Source organism: Ambystoma mexicanum, chromosome 5p (genome assembly GCF_040938575.1).
Source record: "Ambystoma mexicanum isolate Mex_15411 chromosome 5p, UKY_AmexF1_1, whole genome shotgun sequence".
NCBI lineage: Eukaryota > Metazoa > Chordata > Amphibia > Caudata > Ambystomatidae > Ambystoma > Ambystoma mexicanum.
This window is the reverse complement of record NC_090930.1, coordinates 577,409,849-577,431,325: the sequence shown is the minus strand read 5'-3', so window position 1 is coordinate 577,431,325 and position 21,477 is coordinate 577,409,849.

Genomic DNA, 21,477 nt, shown 5'->3' with positions numbered 1-21,477 from the left:
CACTGCATTACTCCATAGAGTTGAAAGCAGAATGAAACGTGTCCGTGATTAATGAGGGTCTTTTTGAGAGAGCTGTGTTTAGCCGGCAAGCGCATGTTTTAAAAACTGGTGTCTCTTTAGAAAATATGCGCCTATCATCAGCTCCATTGTGCTAAAATCTTAGCTACAGCAATGGAGTGAGTAGTGAGTGGCTGCAGTTAATCACTGGGTAGGTTTGTCAGCTTCTGCATAGCAGAACAAAGGAAGGTAGCCAATGGGGAGCTGAAACAGTAAATGACCACTTAGTAAAAGTTATTAAGCTTTCTTTGTCAGAGTCACTGCTTCCCCCCCATGCGCCCAAGATGTGGGAGCCAATTACTAGTGCTAAGGTTGAAAGGCTCTTACGATGGGCCGGGAGAGCACTCAACTACATCTACAGCGAGGTGAACATGGTGACGAACATGGCCCTGCTTGCGCTGCCCCTGGGGTTTGAGTCTTCCTTAAATGGGAAGGGGCTGTGCATGACGAGGGCATGCAGAATGGGGCCTATCATTTCCAGCTGGAGCCAGGTCTTGAGCGTTATCCCTAGAGCTTGATGACTCTTTAACCTCTAAGGTGACAGGTGCAACAGCACCAACTTTTATACCTGTACCCAGTGACCATGTGTGTCACACATTAAAGAATATCTCTTGTGAACAAGGAGCAATATCATATATTAGATTTATTACCCCCTCCCTACCTTATAGGGATTCTGTAAGTCACTGAGGAGTTCTGAGACCAAACAGGAAGCATGACAAAGGCTGAGTTCCTTTATAGGATCGTGGATCTTCAAGGTGACTTGCAATATCCTGTTAACGTATGGAAGTGGTTATTTTGTTAATTGCAATATATGTCCATACACTGCCACTCCCTTTTATACCTGCCCTTGTGCTTAATGTATTGTAAAATCTCTTCCAGTTGCTGATACAGTTAATACATGTAGGAACATTTTGAATTAAAATACATCTATTATGCAGCTTCTAATGTGTTCCAGAAAAATAGTTTGAGCAGTTTAAAAAAAAACATTTCTTTTTGTTCTGTGGTTTACAATAAGCAATACTTTGCAGAGTCCCGATCTCATGTGTTAAATTCCAGCATTGTACAAAATAAACACACTACCATAACAGTTCCTTATCATTTTATCATGTAAAGTGTCACAGAGAACGAGTATACTAGACAGGGATTTGTAAATCTTGTCACTTCTTTAATTAACTGCTGCAGTGGCAGATTGAATTCTGCTGTGTGGTTTGAAGCAGCAGGTATTGTGACATCACAAGTGAGGCCTAATAACTTATTACAGAGCAGCTCTGATGCCATTTTCTTATTACAGGTCAGTAGTGATGTTGCAACTAGTCTCTATTAGGAACAATATTTACAGGCTTTTATACTGATATTGCAGGCTGCCCTTCCATGGCAGATAAAAGGGTTTCTCTTCCATGGCAGCCAAAAACTGGAACTTCCGCCCACCTGCATTGAGAGTTGAAGAATCTTACTGGGTCTTCCAGAGAGCTCTCAAAATGTGGATGTTCTACTAAATTGGGGAGCCCAACAAAAGCTACCTCCTGTTTAATTCTGCCTGTGTGTAATTGTAATTGATATTCTGTCTTCATGTAACTGGTCCCTGTAACAGCGCCTCGATGATGCTGGGTGTGTGTGCACTTTATAAATTAAGAAAATATCTATATATATATATTTATATATATATATATATATATATATATATATATATCTATATATCTATATATATATATATATTTGTATATAAAACAGTACAAAGAATTGCACATAGAATTCACATCTTACTTGCGACTAAACACCATAAGCACGTTGAAAACAACGAGTCAAGCTTGTTTGTGCAAACTGGGTCATGAAGAAGTTGTTTAGTGTTGATATGTCAAAGAGCAGAACATACGTTGGTAGTTGAAATATGCATAATATAGCAGCGGATGTTCCTTCACACTGTTGTTGCCCTTCCTCAAGTCTGAGCTTTTGGTGAGGTTTACATCTAACACTCTCTTCCAAAATACCTTCCTTCTCGAGCCCTTCGCTCAGCTACCTCCAACTCTCTAAGGGTTAGATGCTTCTCCAGGCAGATAGTGGAGGGTAGATCTCTCTCCTCTGCAGGTGCTTCCTTCTGGAATGGTCTCTCTGCTCCTCTTAAACTTGAGCCGGACCGCCTGAAGTTCCGGAAGCAGCTGAACACATTTCTCTTCTCCTCTGCTTTCTCTTTGTCCCTTCCCTGCTGACCTACCTGACCCACCCGTCTGCTGTGCTGACTGGTTGCCTAGCTACCCTCAAAGTCTCACTGGGTACCAGGCCCTTTCTTGATCAGTCACCCTTGCACTGTCTCTGGGCCTACCACGCATTTAGGGGCTGTAACTGTAACCCTACAAAAACTTGTTCTCCTTGCATGTTTTTAAGCTTAATTATTATGTTTCTCTCAGTTAGGATTGCCATTAACTTCTAAGACAGTCATTTGGATGTCAATGTTTTGGACAAAAACCACGTAGCCAAATTTAGGGCAAGAGTTAAAACTTTGTGTTTATACATATTTTCACGTGTTTGGGATGCTCACAACTGTGTTCTTTTTGGAAGTATGTTTTTTTGTTTATGATGACTTTTCATCTCTGACGTCCAATGCATTGTTGACTGGGATCTAATAGGCACTTTCCGTGACTCTAAGTGACTGCTATGCAGAATCACATGTGGTAGTGATATAGTGGCGTTGTTAAAGGTGCACATGAAAGAGGTGCCACGGAGCACTGCTGTCATTCTTCATTTTGACAAAGTTTGAGCACTGTGTTCTTTTGTGTTCACTGATTCTGACCTTAGGTCTGTTTTGCTCCTCATCTTTACCATGAGACTCTTTTCCATCATTTCTCCTTCCTTTCCCCTCACCCTCTCGCAACACTTTGCAGTACTTCGCTCAGTACTCGTTTCTCTAACTCCATCTCCTAATATATTCTCTCCTCCCTTTCTCTTGTGCCTCCAGCCATGCGCCCACTCCTTCCTCATTGTTGTACTAACACATACCCCATCGTCTCCCTCGCCACTTGATGTACACCTAGAGACTCACCATACATCACGTTCCCATTCTCTCGCCCCACATTTCTCATCTTCTACTACCCTAATATCTCATCTTCCTCCCACCCCTTTACCGACAATTCACATTGGTACACTAAGTCATACCCTTATCTCATCATTCACCAATTCATGCATATGGTGACTGCGCATACTTCACACCTCTCTAGTAAATTACTGTATGTAACTACTTTCCTTTCCGTCATCCCAGCCTTAATTGTGGAAACCCATCTTTCGCACTCTTTCTGAACATATGGCATATCTCTTTCTATCTACAGAGGGTTGGAGGCTGGGGTGGGGTCAAGTTGGGGGCGCCTATCAGACAGTTCGCCTAGTGCATCAAAATACCTTGCACCGACCCTGCTGGACAGCACCATGTAAAGTTTTTAATGTTAAGCGTGTTTCATCTAATTTCATGCAAAAAATGTAACGTGTTTATACTACGAAACCTTTTTCGATGAAAGGGTTTCGATGCATAAACACTTTGCATTGTATGTATGGTAATTCGATGGAACAGTTCTCGTTGAATTTGTTTTTATGCATTCCATTTTCGATGCAAAGACCAATACCAGAGAAAATGCCAGACAGTGGTTGGAGGGAAACCCTATGGATGTGGGAGACACATTCTTTGCATGAACATGAAACCCATGACACAAGTTGTGTCTGCCCCCTGTCACCAGTCCCTGGATGGTTGCCAGCAAGCAGGAGTCATTGGTCACTGTGGAGAGAGGGCATACATCCTTCTCAGGAACTGCAGCTGGTTTAGATGTTTCCAATGGAACGGCTAGGAAAAAGGGTCTCAACCGGATGACTATTGGATATCTGAAGGTGAGATGCATGCACAGGCCTTTGGCTAGAGGTGGAATACCAGTGAAGAGTGGAAGAGGAGTACGACGATGTGAATATGTAAGAAAGACCACCGTCCTGATACCAGCGTCTACTGGAATGGAAATCCCCTGGGAGGTTCCAAGGTTTTGTTTTCGAATGAAGAGAGGGTTGGTGATGTCACGGGGGACAAGATGTAATTGTTCTTGCTTTATTTATGATGGTTTAATGGGATGTTATGACGTGGGACATGATGATCCAGAGCACTCTGACAGAGGGCAAGTTGATGCTGTACATCGTTTAGTGATATATGAGCTCTCACGCGATCAAACCTCTACCTTAGTGTCTGCCTGTCATTTGTGTCTGTTCCTTTGTCTGATGAGTGCAGCAGGTGCTTGAGGGCCTGGAATCCCAGGCTGGGAATCAAACCAGAATAGAGAAGAGTCCCGACAGCCTGTGCGTTCCTCAGTCCCAGCTGACCTGGCTCTCAGACCATCAAATTATGCACAATGGCACGAAATCCTCCCCGGAGTAAAGAGAGGAAGGGCTGCTTCGGGAAAATTAGGGAACCATATATAGACAGAGAAATCCATACGTCCTCTGATTATCCACAAATCTTTAAGCACCAGGGCAGCTCTAATAAGACATCATTTAAACTGGGGGAATAGTCCATACACAATTATATGAAGGATGCCTTAGGACACAGCGGGTTTAAGATAGGCTGGGTGTGAATAACTGATTTAACTGGAACTGCTGTACTTTTTATTTATTCTGTATCCATTTTTTGGAAGTGCACAATACAATTCCACTCCTATTCAGCATCAGAGAGGAACTCCTTGGGGTAACTTCCAAGATACTGGCATTGTCCTAGGGAAGTTGTGTAGAATGAATACAAACAACAGAAAAAACGAAAAATCAGAATCCCTGCTGTGCTGTATGTGCAGTTCGTCATTCAAAATTACAATGTATGCATGCGAGAATCATTCGATGCAGATCTCCCGCGTCCCTCTCAAATATGAGATCTATACAAAAAAACGACATTTCCTTTCACTTTATCCCCTTAGGTTTTGACTAATTATAAGACAGACAAAACATGTGGAAGGATTCACGCTTTTGAAAAAGTTTGCTTGTCTTCGCCTGAATATGGGCAGATGTAATTGTATTTTGAAAGTTAAAGTACACCATAGATAACATGTATTGGTATTACACCATTCACCATGCACAACGTTCTAGATAGTATACACCATCCACAGTTGTATTGTAGCATTCGGATGAGTCTAATAAGACCAGAACAGTAAAATCCCTAATAACACACTTGGTTTTTATCACAAAGTTCTCCCTTCATTGATTTTCACAATATAGAGGGCCTCATCACGAGTTGGGCAGTAACGCCGGCACTAATAGTGCTGGCGTTATTAGACCTACCGCCAAACCCACCAGCGCTATTAGCACCGGATCATGGGTTTGGCAGAACAGGTATTGCCCATTCCCCATTCAGCCCATTCGGGAATTCCCCATTCCCCATTGGGCTCAATGGGGAAATTTTGCGCTTTTACTGCTGGCGGATTTCCCGCCGGCGGTAAACACGCCGAAAATCGGCAAATTCTCGGCGGATTTCCCGCCAGCTCAGAGCAGGGGGGAAATCAGCCGAAGCCAAGATTTGGCAGTCCCTTAAATGCGGCGGTAACAGCGCTAACGCCGCATTTAAGGGCTACCGCCAAACTAGTGATGAGGCCCAGAGTGTTTCAAATGGTTCCCTGTTCACACATCAGAGAGTCAAATATATAATTATAAAGTGTTCTTGGCTACTGTTACATAGCTCTCACTAATTTGTTACAGACTTATTAGTGCACACACTCTTTAGTTTAATGTCATTAGTGCACAGACTCTCCCTCATAATGTCCCATATATGTCTCAATAATGCACACACCCTTATCATATAGTCCATTAACCTAATCACAAAATGAAGAATGTTCACATCTGATAGTCACATTTGAAAAAAACCTTCACAATGCCCTTGTGCAACACGTGTTTCAAGGTTGGCCTTATATGAGTCTAATTCGTAATAGCAAAGTTTCTAATTACAGTATATGATTTGTAACAGTTTCCGACAATATCTATGCCTGCAGAAAAAGAAAAAAAAAAGTATCATTTATAATGTCTTGATTCAGGTTCCAACTAAGTTGATGGCATAGCCACTTTAAACTGCAGTTATTCTGTCACCAATTGTTTGGTAATAAAATTGGTTCTGCTTAGTGATGAGTTATGTCTAATCACCATAACATTTAAGGTTCTAACTATATGCCAGTTCACAAGGGATCGGTCCCATCACTCTGTGCAGTTAGTCTTAGTGATGATCATGAATCACATCATTGGTTGTGCAGTTAGAGAATACATTAAGAGGACTTTCTAAAGCAAGTATTTCAAGTAGAGACCCCTAATTTAGTGTTTATTTGCCTTATTTTAAAGAAGTGTAATTGCCAACATTAGTCAGTAATACATGCTTCTCTATATGGTCCAACTCACATGAGTAGTGTGCGTATTGTTGCCCCCCCCCCCAGCCCCACCATTATTGGTAAGATTTAATAATCCAAGTACTGTACTGTTTAGTATGAATAAGACAAATGTACATTGAAAATAGAGATTGATAGAGCTAACATGACTGAGGGAGATGGGAATGCAATTGTCAGGTGATCTAGTTATTCCTGTCACTTGGCTTAACCTAAATAGGGTATATATATAGGATTATGGCATCTTCTGAATTGTAAAAAAAAAAACGAATGCTGATCTGGCTGTCATACCTATTAAACAGGAATGGGGGTCATTTTTAAATATCTTATGTATGTATGTATTTATTTGTATTGTTTGATTCTTAAATAATCTTTAAACATTGAAAAACAAATTCTTTTCTTGCCGTTTTTACAGATTTAAACATTTACAATTTTACAACTTTAGGATTTAAGAATTTCACCTTTTACCTCTATTACATTTTTAAGCTGCAGCTTGAGCCAATAAGACTCAATCTAAAAACAATACAATAAATACACTAAGATACCCTAAAACACTGATACATAAAGTCTATGATTTTACACATTTAAAACAATCACAGTTTCTTTATAACAACAATCGTAGATCCAAGGTGTCACATTGCATTCTTTTATGTTAAATTTCGTATTTTGAACAATAGAAACAGTCCTACTAAAATCATTATTAATGCATTAAAGCATTGAAGTCTAAATGTTGAGCTTTGACATATGTATCTTGACTCTAAATTATTACAAGTGAAGGAAGGCTACTAATGTTCAATCTATTTTTCTATAACAGAGGCTACAAGGTCAATGCTGGAATAATTGCTGTCATATATCTGATTGGGTTAATCACAGGGAGTAGCTAATTGTTTTAAGGATTTCACAAGTTGACACCAGATCCAATATAAGTCAATATGCAGCTGTTCACTCTTCAGGCAGTATATCCAAAAGGGCTCACTCTTAATTGTGTTGTAATCATGTACATATTTACCCAGTCGGGTCATATAGGTTGGACCCAATAGTTTACATTAGGTTAGGACATGTCTTTGCGTCTCAATTTCCCCTGATAGCCCACAAACCCGGCATATCAATAGTTCCAGGTGGATTTTAGTGTATTCCACCTTGAAGACCATCACAGGAAGCTGGTTTGCCCACAACCTAAATCTTAGGCTGCACACGTCTGGGTTGGGGCACTGTTTCAAATAAACCTGCGTATCCATAAACTTATGTCACACTTTTGTCACATATTCATATGTTCTAATTTCTGATAACCAGTTGTAATTATTGACCCAATCTCAGAGTACATTTTTTTTAGGAGTATATGGATTCTAAAATGACAAAATGTGTGCCTTTTGCAAAATCTGGGTGCCAATTTATGTTGTTGTATAATTTATCTAACTCCTGGTGAAATCTCATGCTACTGTTATCGATGTCTCGACACCCATCTCCAGCATCAATCTTCAATAGTGTACATTTTGGGTTAGAGTTTCCCTTTAAATGCAAGACACCCTGTCATTTCCATAGCTGAGCTTTCAGTGATAGTAGCCTCAGCACAAGTCTAAAATGTTCTACTGGGGTCAATGAGGAGCACCTTAAGACCTTTCTCCAAAATGACCCCTCCTGCTTGTCTAGCCAGCTTACCTCTCTCCATCTGACTCCACCACTTAGAGAGTCCAACACTCCAGATACCTTAGTGAAGGTTAACTGTTTAGTATGTGCTTTATAGAGTTAATGGGAATTTCCCTTTTCCACTACTCAGGGAATTCAGTTAGAGGTGCACCATCTAACTGATAGCATCAACAACTCATGGATTCTGGAGAGGGTCCCAAAACACTACTTATCTTTATTAATTTATAAATGGAATGTTAAAATGGAGCTGTTATATTTGTAAACAAATTACGGTTTCACAGCACAATATAATGTGTGATGTCAGCAATAGCCTTTGGACCAATGGCGACGCACGTGGAACGTGAGACGCGTGAGGTCACACCACCAACATAAATAATTAAACAAAATGGCGTCCATGGATAGAACACGCAGACACAGCGATGAGAAGGGCCTTGAATACTGTGGCCATTGCTACTAGTCTTTACAGGAATAGCTGAGTTTATACAGTATATTTGTCATTGAAGGAACTTGGAGCTTAGTCTGCAATGGACTGGTGCAGTCTTGCTTATTGAGTATAATCGAATATTTTTCTGTGGGAAAACTACAGAGACTCACTCTGGCTTTGCTTATAACCATTAGTCAACAGTGAATATACGTGATAAGGCTTTATACCATTATCGTTACACACTGATCATGAATGGGCACTTTTAAGAATTATAATACATATGGGATGATTCCTTTATTTCTTTTAGCCCGCATTGTCTGTTTGCATGTATCAAGACTTAAACCAAGGGAGAAACTTTTATATGCACATTAGGTGAGAGCTATCAATTGACGAATTACCAATGGGGTTTGCCAACAGACATTCAGGCCTAACCCGCCACTGTTCTGAAATCATTAATTATTTTTGCAATGTCTCTTTTATATTATCCACATTATCCAAACTATAACAGATTGGATTATTAAACCTAACCAATAAAGTGGTAACATACTCACCATACTCAAGTGAGTGGGACCATATAGACTAGCATGTATTACTGAATAATGTTGGCAATACACTTCTTTAAGATAGGGTAATTAAACACTAAATTAAGTGGGCTATGCTTGAGATATTTGCTACAGAAAGTACTGTTAAGGTACTGTCTAACTGCACAGCCAATGATGTGATGCATGATAATCAATAGGAGTAGTTACACAGAGTGATGGGACTGATCACTTGGGAATTGGCATATAGTTACAACCTTAAATGGTATGGATATTAGACATAACTCATCACTAAAGGGAAGCACCTTTATATCCAAACAATTAGTGACAGAATAATTACAGTTTAAAGTGGCTAGATTATCAACCTAATTGGAACCTGAATCAAGACATTCTAAATTATAATTTTTGTTTTTCTGCAGGCATACATATTGTAGAAAAGGGACACATATCATATACTGTAAATAAGCAACTAAGCTATTACGAATTGTACTCATATGAGCCCCCACATTGAAAAAGAACTGAAAGAAAGGTGAAAACACGTGTTGGCACAGGGGCATTGTAAATATTGTTTTTCAAATGTGTGTATTAGATGTGCACATTCGTTGTCTTGTGATTAGGTTATTGAACTATATGATAAGGTTTTGTGCATTATTGGGAAATATGTAGAACATTATGAGAAGAGTTTGAGAGTTAATGAAATTGTAACTAGACATTGCGAGAAGTGTTTGTGCACAAGTAAGACTGTAACAAATCAGTAAGAGCTATGTGACATTAACTAAGGGCACTTTGTAATTATATATTTGACTCTGTGATGTTGGAACATGGAATCATTTGAAACACTCTATATTGTGACTAAACGAATCAAGGGATAACTTTGTGATTAAAATAAAGTGTGCTATTAGTCATTTTGCTTTTCTGGTCTTATTAGATTCATTTGAATGATAGAATATAACTGTGAATGATGTATACTATCTAGAATGTTGTGCATGGTGAATGGTGTAATACTGATGCAAGTTTGATTGCTACCGGCATAGCCTACACCATCCCAAGCAGCACACACTCCCACGACCGAACATTCCATGCGCAGAATTTGCTTAATTTAGCCTACATTCTCTATAACCTCCATAGAAAACATCTTACAAAGAACAGGTGAAAGGACTGTAAATGCCTGCTGCGCTTTCAGAGGTCCTGGTTTCAATACAGCTGCTTGTGTCAGAGATCTCAGGCAGTGTCTCATCTCTTTTTGCCACTTAACAATGAGGGGCATTTAGTTTTTTGAAGTCTTGGAAGCATAAAGAAAAATATCAAGAATTAATTATATGATATGATTCAATACAGCTTCTTTTGTTAGAGGTCTCAGCTTTGTCTCATCTCTTTTTGTCACTTACAATGAGGGGCATTTCGTTTTTGAAGTTCTGGAGGTATAAAGAAAAATAACAAGACTGAATGATATGATATGACCTGACTTTGGTCTAGGTGAGATATTAGCTCATAAGCCCTCAGAGGAGAATGGAATCGCCCATGACCCATCCCCTTTCATGGGTGTACCGTGGGGTGCTGTCAGCATGTGCTGATCAAGCTCAGGGAAAAAGCTGCATTGATGAAGTCTACATTTGACCTTGCTTTTTAGCAACTCCGAATGAAGACTCAGATGTAACTCAGTAAACCCATGCAAGAGCTGGAGACCAGTTGTCAGCTACAGATATGCCAATGTCTGCTGGGTGCACGCATCCCTTTCCCTCAGTCTGGTCAGGGGACACTGAGTCCTGTAGCCCCTCTGTGTCCCAGTCATCCACTCCTCTGGAGCCAGCAGCCAGAAGGCTCCACCCCGCTCTCATTACCTCCTGTCAAAAGTGTTATTTGCCATTTCTGCTGCAGAGTCCTGGTGCTACTGCTCCTGTTAGCCCATCCACAGCAGGCCAGAGGTGCTGTTCAAGACGTGAAACCGCTGCCCACCCATCAGCATTCATCAACGAGTACAGTGCACTTGCGCTGTGCTGCACATTTTTTTGACCTCATATATGTAAGAGGGACACAGAACAGGAAACCCCAGCGTGTGTGTTGTGAGCCTGCTGCAGCCATGCACCTCCAGGGCCTGTGGTAGGGCCTCACTGCTAGACAATTGCTACTGCTGCTAAATTACTCCGGGCTGGTGTATGAGAGATCCCAAATTAGTGGTCTGTGCTGCATGTGCCATGTGAGAGCAGGGTCATTACATGTCTCAATAACATTGGGCCACAATGTTTCCGGTCTTTGCCTGCCTTTAAAATCGAGCCAGGAAACTTACCTAAAAAAAGCCCAACTTCCTCTGACTCCGAAAAGTGCGATCACTACTCGGCCCCAGCTTTGAAACTGACACACACGTGATGGTTACAGTACACCTGATTGGGAGAAAAGAAGGTAAACAGGCCATTATTGGATTACTTTGGCGTAAGACAACAAGAACTAACACTTACTGGGCCTCATTACAACCCGGGCGGTAAGGGATTACCGGTACCGGTAAGGGCACCTGTACTGGTAATCCCTTACCGCCCTACTATGAGTTCTCTTTGCGGGTCCTCCCTTAATGCCTGGTTTTACCAGGTTTTAAGGACAGGACCCGCAAAGGGACCTCAGAGCTAATAACGGTACCGCAAGTTGCGGTACCGTTATTAGCGCCTTCCCCATTCCCATTGAGCCCTATGGGGGATCAAATGGGAATGGGGAAGGGCCCTGGTGAATGGGGAATTACCGCACCCGCCAACCTTGGAATGGGGCGGTAATAGCTCCATTCACCAGGGCAGAGTCGGTGAGGTTTTGGAGGCAGCCATGGCCTCCAACCTCGTAATGACCCCAACTGTGTTGGAGGATTATGGTCACAGCATTTTCAAATACATGCCAACCGCAATCTCGGCTTTCTGGACCCATTTTACTCTCTTCTCTGTAGCAATGATGTCAGTGATGTTTTGGTGAATGCACCACCTAAATGTGACCAAATCAAATAAAGAAACTAAGCAGAATGTCCATGCCTACCCATGCGATAGACACCATCATTCTAGCAGATCTTTTCTCATAACGTAATGTTCACATGCTTCCCCATTCAGGTTACCAGGCATTAGACAAAGTCTGACTTAATAGTCACAGGGCCTCACCATGTTTTTGGTGGTATCTCAGCGGTATTACCACCGGGATACTACCAGGGCTAATAGCGTTATCACCACCCGGTCTGGCGCCATTAACCCTGGATCATAATACACTTACAGGCGCTATATCAATAAAGGACGCCTAAGCTTCAGTAATAAAATAGAAGACAAGATTCTTCATAATTTTACCAATGATTACTGAGTTTTGATTACTAGATCAATATTACTATACCATTTCAAGAACTGACCAACTTCATAAGGAGAGCTGGGGAGAGCACACCTAGGGCCAGATCGAGTTCTGATCCCTTTCCTATTGTTCATACTACAACCTTGTGCCAGGGTTTCAAGGTGTGCCACAAATACATACACAAATATATGTATCTAGACAATAAAAAGAACGTAAACAAATGCAGCAGTGCCCAACGCTTTCAATTCAACCCCTGCAGGCAGCCCACTCCAGAAGGGACACCACCCCAAGCACTCCTCACCTGTGAGAACCCCTACAGCCAGCCCACTCCTGAAGGACACCACCCCCCAGCACCCTTCATCTGTGACAACCCCTGCAGGCAGCCCACTCATGAAGAGACACCACCCCCAACCCCCTAACCTGTGACAACCCCTGCGGGCAGCACACTCATGAAGAGACACCACCCCAGGCAGCCCCCTCCAGAAGGGGCACCATCCCCCCAGGCTCCCTCACCTGTGCCACCCCCTGCAGGCAGCCCACTTTAGAAGGAACACCTCCCCCCATTCCCTCCTTCAGAAGGGACACCACCCCCCAGGCACCATCACCTGTGACACCCCCTGCAAGCAGTCCCCTTAAGAAAGGAGACCACACCCCAACACACCTCACCTGTGACAACCCGCCCAAACATGAAGGGACATCACCCCCAGCACCACTCACTGGTGACAACCCCTGCAGGCAGCCCACTCATTTGTTTGTTTGTTTATTTATTTGTATAGCGCTCCTGACCCAGGGGTATATGGGCACTTAAACATCAAGTTACAGGCAATGGTGAGGAACATTTGTACATTTGTGCAACATATGTATAGTTACAAAGAAGCAGATAGTAACAAGCAGACATAGTAGGGGATACATTCATACATTAGGCATACATACATAATTGGTTATTTATTGAGTAACCAAGTGATGACCTTAGTTCTAAAAGGTTGGAAGGTGGGGGTGGATTTGATATCCAGTGGGATAGTGTTCCACAGTTGTGAGGCTAGACCTGGGAAGCTGGATCCACCAGCTCTTTTGAGGGAATATTTGGGCACCGTCAGTTGTAGTGTATTGGAGGATCTGGTGGTTCTGGTATTCTGTCTTAGGGTGAATTTATTGGTTAAATAGGGCGGGTCTAGGTGGTTAAGAGCTTTGTAAGTGAGGCATATGGTTTTTAGGTCTTTTTTTTGTTGGATGGAGAGCCATTTGCATGAAGTTCTTGTAGCCGAGATATGTTCTCTTCAAGGGATATTGAGGGCTGCACGGAGTGCATTGTTTTGTAGAACTTGCAGTCAATTGATTACCGTCTTGTTGGCGCCTACATAAAGGCTGTTACAGTAATCCAGTTTGGATTGTATAAGTGCTCTGGCTAAAATGAGGCAGTTGTTGGCGGAGATCAGAGGTCTCATGAAGGGACACCACCCCCAGACCCCTCACCTGTGAAAACCCCTGCAGGCAGCCCATTCATAAAGAGACACCACCCCCAGGCATCCCCCTCCAGAAGGGGCACCATCCCCCAGGCCCCCTCACCTGTGCCACCCCCTGCAGGCAGCCCACGTTAGAAGGAACACCTCCACCCACTCCCCCCTCCAGAAGGGACACCACACCCCAGGCACCGTCACCTGTGACACTCCCTGCAGGCAGTCCCCTTCAGACGGGACACCACACCCCAACACACCTCACCTGTGACAACCCCTGCAGGCAGCCCACTCATGAAGGGACACCACCCCCAGACCCCTCACCTGTGAAAACCCCTGCAGGCAGCCCACTCATAAAGAGACACCACCCCCAGGCATCCCCCTCCAGAAGGGACACCATCCCCCCAGGCCCCCTCACCTGTGCCACCCCCTGCAGGCAACCCATGTTAGAAGGAACACCTCCACCCACTCCCCCCTCCAGAAGGGACACCACACCCCAGGCACCGTCACCTGTGACACTCTCTGCAGGCACTCCCCTTCAGACGGGACACCACACCCCAACACACCTCACCTGTGACAACCCCTGCAGGCAGCCCACTCATGAAGGGAAATCACCCCAGCACCCTTCACCTGTGACAACCCCTACAGGCAGCCCACTCATGAAGGGCCACCACCCCCAGGCAGCCCCCTCTAGAAGGGACATCACACCCCAGCTCCCCTCACCTGTGACAAGCCATGGAGGAAGTCCACTCATGAAGGGACATCACCCCCCCAGCACCCCTCACCTGTGACAACCCCTGCAGGCAGCCCCCTCCAGAAAGAACACCACCCCCAACACCCCTCACCTGTGACACACCCTGCAGGCATTCCCTCCAGAAGGGACACAACCCCCAGCACCCCACACCTTTGACAAACCCTGCAGGCAACCCACTCATGAAGGGACCTCACCCCCCAGCACTGCTCACCTTTGACAACCCCTGCAGGCAGCCCCCTCCAGAAGGGACACCACCCCCAGACCCCCTTACCTGTGAAACCCCCTGCAGGCAGCCCACTCATGAAGGGACAGCACTTCCAGGCCCCCTCACCTGTGACAGCCCCTGCAGGCATCCCTCTCCAGAAGGGACACCACCCCAGACCCCCTCACCTCTGCCACCCTCTGAAGGCAGTCCCTCCAGAAGGGACACCACCCCCCAGCACCCCTCACCTGTGACAAAAAATGTAGGCAGCCCCCTCCAGAAGGGACACCATCCCCAGCACCCCTCACCTGTGACAACCCCTGCAGCCATCCCACTCATGAAGGGACACCACTCCAGGCCCCCTCATTTATGACAACCCCTGCAGGCAGCCCCCCCCAGAAGGGACACCACCCTTTAGCACCCCTCACCTATGCCACCCCCTGCAGGCAGCCCCTTCCAGAAGGGACAACACCCCCCAGCACTCCTCACCTGTGACAAGCCCTGTAGGCAGCCCACGCATGAGAGGACATCACCCCCCAGAACCCCTCACCTGTGACAACCCCTGCAGACAGTCTCCTCCAGAAGGGACACCACACCCAGCACCCCACACCTGTGACACCCACTGCAGGCAGCCCACTCATGAAGGGACACCACTCCCCAGCACCCCTCACCCATGACAACCCCTGCAGGCAGACCCCTCCAGAAGGAACACCATCACCAGCACCCCTCACCTGTGACACCCCCAGCAGGCAGCCCACTCATGAAGGGACACCACCCCCAGCACCCCTCACCTGTGACACCACCTGCAGCCATCCCACTCATGAAGGGACACCACCCCAGGCCCCCTCACCTATGAAAACCCCTGGAGACAGCCCCCTCCAGAAGGGACACCACCCCTCAGCACCCCTCACCTTTGACAACCCCTGCAGGCAACCCACTCATGAAGGGACATCACCCCCCAGCACTGCTCACCTCTGACAACCCCTGCAGGCAGCCCCCTCCAGAAGGGACACCACCCCCCCAGGGCCCCTTACCTGTGACACACCCTGCAGGCAGCCCACTCATGAAGGGACACCACCTCCAGGCCCCCTCACCTGCGACAACCCCTGCAGGCAGCCCCCTCCAGAAGGGCCACCACCCCCAGCACCCCTCACCTGTTGCAAGCAATATAGGCAGCCCACTCATGAAGGGACACCTCCCCCCAGGCACTGTCACAAGTGACACCCGCTGCAGGCAGTCCCCTTCAGAAGGAACACCACACCCCCAGCACCCCTCGCCTGTGACAACCCCCACAGGCAGCCCACTCATGAAGGGACACCACCCCCAGGCAGTCCCCTCCAGAAGGGACACCACCCCCCAGGCCTCCTAACCTGTGACACCCTCTGCAGTCAGCCCCCTCCGGGAGGGACACCACCCATCCAGCACCTCTGACCTGTGACAACCTCTACAAGCAGCCCTCTCCAAAAGGGACATCACACCCCATCACACCTCACCTGTGACAAGCAATGCAGGAAGCCCACTCATGAAGGGATATCACCCCCCAGCACCCCTCACCTGTGACACACCCTGCAGGCAGCCCCCTCCAGAAGGGACACTACCCGCAGCACCCCACACCTTTGACAACCCCTGCAGGCAACCCACTCATGAAGGGACATCACCCCCAGCACCACTCACCTCTAACAACCTCTGCAGGCAGCCCCCTCCAGAAGGGACACCAACCCCCAGACCCCCTTACTTGTGACACCCCCTGCAGGCAGCCCACTCATGAAGAGACACCACCTCCAGGCCCCCTCACCTGTGACAACCCATGCAGGCATCCCCCTCCAGAAGGGATAACACTCCCCAGACCCCCTCACCTCTGCCACCCCCTGCAGGCAGCCCCCTCCAGAAGGGACACCACCCCCCAGCACCCCTCACCTATGACAAGCCCTGTAGGCAGCCCACTCATGAAGGGACATCACCCCCCCAGCACCCCTCACCTGTGACAACCGCTGCAGACAGCCCCCTCCAGAAGGGGCACCACACCCAGCACCCCTCATCAGTGACACCCCCTGCAGGGAGCCCACTCATGAAGGGACACCACCCCCCAGCACCCCTCACCTGTGACATCACCTGCAACCATCCCACTCATGAAGGGACACCAACCCAGGCCCCTTCACCTATGACAACCCCTGCAGGCAGCCCCCTCCAGAAGGGACACCACCCCTCAGCACCCCTCACCTGTGACACCCCCTGCAGGCAGCCCACTCATGAAGGGACTGTGAAAATGTGCTGGGTTATTCATGCTTCTACATGTTTATGTACAGGGGGAAAACACTGTTAAAGTCTGGATATGAAGCAGGAAGTAAATCCTGTATGGACTTTCCTCTAATGAGACTTGTATGTTTTGGTATCCTAGGAAACCAGAGCTGACGAGGAGGAGGCTGATCCCAGCGGTTACAGCTGGGCATATTGAGGGACAGCTGATGAAAATATAAGAAGCTGTTAGGATAAGTCTACGCCGTTGCGCGGACTGCAGTTATAAAAGGTTTTGTTTTGTTTGTTAAAAAAAGAAACAACGGTCGAAGCCGTCAAGTAGAAATAACGGGGCGGCGCCGTTGCGCTTCATCTGGGAGTGAGGAAGGAGAAGCGACCGTTGTTGCAGGTTGTCTCATTTGTGAGTGAGGAAGGAGAAGCGACCGTTATCGCTGGTTGTGCCGCAGAGGGAGAAACGTGGCTGTGACGCCCGGCACTGACGAGTGGTGAGACCTGGAGAAGGGAACCGAAGACGGCAACCAGCATTAAGGAGGAGGAGGGCGAGCGCCGCTGGAGTCACAGAGACAGCTGAGAGAGGCAGAGCGGAGCCATCAGCAGGCGCCAGCATTAAGGAAGAGGTCGAGCTCTCTGCAGCCCGAAAATTGTAATGTATACGCGTCTTGTATGAAAGGAGGAGAGAGATTCTGTGAGAGTCAATACCGGAGGCAATAGAGAGCCAGTTGGGTGAATTCAGGATTAAAGAGGTGTGAATGAATGATCACACTGAACAACGTTCATCTTGAATGAAGAGGCCGTGTCACGTATGAAGGGAGGAACGGCTGATCACAAATGAAAGCCGAGCAGGAATACTAACAGAGAGTGAGAGGGGAGTTTCCAGGAAAACGAAGAGTGCAGTAAGAGCTGTCAGATATACCAACCCCCAATCAGCTGAGAGAAGATAGCAACAGAGACATTCATAAACCAATGAGGTCATCGAAAGCGACCTGTCTCAGGTGAACTTGATCTGTTACATAAACGAAAAGGAAAAGGAAAACAAATTTTCTTAACAAGGAAGCCCAAAGTAGGGAAAGTAAAGAATAAGGTTAAAGACAGCTAAAATAGAAAAGTCAAGTGAATGACTGACTCCAGAAGTACCAGAGAAGAGTAGAGGGAGAGAGAAATAAAGAAAGTAAAAGGAACACAATGATCAAAGGAACATTTTGTCCCAAAAGAACTTACCTGCCTCTGTTTTCCCTTTCACTGACACAAACTCTGTCTTGAAACCTGGGAGTAAAGGAGAAGACGTATCCTTTTTATGGTTACCTAAAGAAAGACAAAAGTTTTGAACAATAAAAGAATTGGGCTCTCTTTTAGTCCAAGCAAACTACTTATTGGCTGAGCTCTCATTATTAAAGTATTACATCTTTGAAGTATTACAGAGACACCACCCCCCAGGACTCCTCATCTGTGACACCCCTGCAGGCAGCCCACTCATGAAGGGACACCACCCGCAGTCCCCCTCACCTGTGACAAGCCCTGCAGGCAGCCCCTCCAGAAGGGACAGTACCGCTCTCCTGTGACACCCCCTGCAGGAGGCCAACTCATGAAGGGACACCACCCCAGCACCCCTCACCTGTGATACCCCTTACAGGCAGCCCACTCATGAAGGGACATCACCCCAGGCACCCCTCATCTGTGACAAACTGTGCAGGCAGTCCTCTCCAGAAGGGACAGCACCCCTCTCCTGTGGCACCCCCTGCAAGCAGCCCACTCATGAAGGGACACCACCCCAACACCCCTCACCTGTGATACCCCCTACAGGCAGCCCACTCATGAAGGGACACCAGCCCTAGGCCTCCTCACCTGTAACACCCCCTGCAGGCATCCCCCTTTAGAAGGGACACCACCCCCCAACACCCCTCACCTGTGACAACCCCTGCAGGCAGCCCACTCATTGTTAGGCGGAAACCTGTGCAGCTCCCTCTGGGACCACTCCAAAAGATTTAGGACTACAGGTGTTGCGATGAACCCACTTGGTAGCAGTCTGTACCACACAGATTCAATTGGTAGCTGTGGCTGAGCAGTCAGACTTCTCTCAAGAAAAGTTGGTCAGTATAGGGAGCATACAAGATAGGGTAATTCTTCGCAGCAAAACGAGTAAACATGCAACCAGGCTTTAGTATAAAGGTAGCAAGTTATTTATTAATAACAGAACATCTACGGAAAGTACTAAAGCGAACCACGGCAAACAAATCAAAATACAATTACTCTGCAGAATGGAATAAAGCTCAATCCCCGAAAACACAATATCGACAACTCCAGGTCCTACGGCACCACTTATTTTCAGACAGAGGTGTATACCTCAACCCAGATGACACTCGAATATTTAGTGAGGAAGGGAGAGAAGAGATAGGCAGGTAATGAAGTCAACACGGTTCGTACTGAAGCAGGTAAAAATGCAAGGCAAGAAGGCATTAATCACACTAGATCATACAGTTCGGCGGCCAGGCCCACTCGGTGAGAGGTAAGGCACGATGTCCTGGAAAGTCTCTATGGGTGATGCGTTCAAGTCTCAGTTAGCAGTTTGGTTAGCGACAGGTTGAACCAGTTCAGAACAAACAGTGAATAAAGCTTGGAGGCAGCCCAACGGAACGGAGAGGAATCAGATACCTCACACGAACCGATCGATAAGGGAAGCCAGGCGGTTACGGTACCTTGTTGTGGAAGACCACTCCAGCGGGGGCAGTTGTTCCTGGTGGTGGATGCATGACGGGTCTTGGCCAAGAGAAGAGATGCTCTCGTCGTCGAAGAGAAGATGTCCGGTGCACCACCAGGGAAGAAACCAGCCGCGGAGGGCTTCGTCACAAGGCACCACCTTTCGATCACGATGCCGGATAGTGGCTATCCGGTTGCCGGGTGCTCTGCACGGGCAATTCGACCACTGCGTCCAGGGCGATCAAAAAGCACAAAGAAGAAGAAGACTGGTTGTTCCCACCAGCCAGGGAAAGAGCCTCTCCGGCAGGGAGATCTCTTCTGTCGTCGGGAGATTGTGAGACGGTTCCGCAGGGCTCCACCGGAGGTGTCGTCGTGCAGGTCGGCTCAGCGTTACCCTTGTCGGATTCTTTAGGTCCAGTGGCGACGTTCCTAAGATCCAGTCCCAAAAGCCCTGCTTTTATGCAGACGTCCCCCATTCATTCAGCCTAGCTTGTCAATCAATACATGCTAAGTGGTGAGCGGGAAGGCTCACCACCTGGGCCAATCACTCCAGAGTGCGACCTGAGTTGGCAAGGCAACTCGGTCCAGGGTGCCTAAACCCCCTCCCACACCCCTGAGGTAACCCAGACAGAATGGCGCCACTTTGGAGGGTCTCTGTCCAGAGGCCCGCCAAAAGTGGAACAAAAGGGCTCAACCTTTGGTTTAGGAGTCACAGAGAAAAACACAGACGCCATTTTACAACCCGAGTTCTGGCAGAAAATACCACTCGATAAACCTATTTAAGATAAGTAGATCGGTGGTACGTTGGAGATTAACGAAAAACAGTATCAATCTTCAACAATGGGACGGATCCCATGGGGTTATGCTCGGGGTCGAACATAACAAGTAGTTTCCACTGCCACCAGCCAAAACTCGACGAGGAGGGACGGGACAGTGCCCCCTCGAGTAACAGATCCAGGAATAATCGAATTACCCCTACTAGCACGTCCACAATAAGATGGTTGGTACTAGTTCTGTTAGTAAATTTAGGTCTAGTAAAGCCAATGGTGACTTTACATGCCCGGGGAGACGGTAGTCAGTCCCCGGGTATGGAGTCTATGGTGGGGGGACCAGCTAGGGTGCCCCCCGTGTCACGACACGTAGGGTGCGGAGTGACACACATAGAAAAACTTATGAGACCCTATGGAGTAAAAGACCCCATAGCCCATCGAACACATTGACAACTCAAAGGAATCACACACATACATGTCCAAGAGTGAGAGGAAAAGGGTCACACTCTTGGCAGGATGGAAAAAACAAACTCCAGAAATCCAGCAAAGCTGCTGGGGGACTCACTAGGTTAGGAAATTCAGCCTAAACAGAGAATTCTCCCTAACACTCGCCCCCCCCCAGAGTAAGGGACAGGAGGATTTAATCCACTCCTGGATGAATCTCATACCTCTAGTCGATGATATATATCCTAGAGAGACCATCAGCATTTTGGTGGTGACACCCTGACCTGTGCTCAATGGTGAAATCGAACCCTTGCAGGCAGATCGACCATCTCAGTAGTTTCGGGTTTTCCCCTTTCATTTGCATTAACCATCTCAAGGGTTGGTGGTCAGTCTGAATAACAAAAGTAGAACCATACAAGTATGGCCTAAACTTCTTCAGAGCCCACACGATAGCAAAGCATTCTCTTTCGATTGTTGCCCACCTTGTTTCAGGATCCTTCAGCTTGCGGCTGATGTAGCAAACGGGGTGCTCCCTACCTTTCCCATCCAG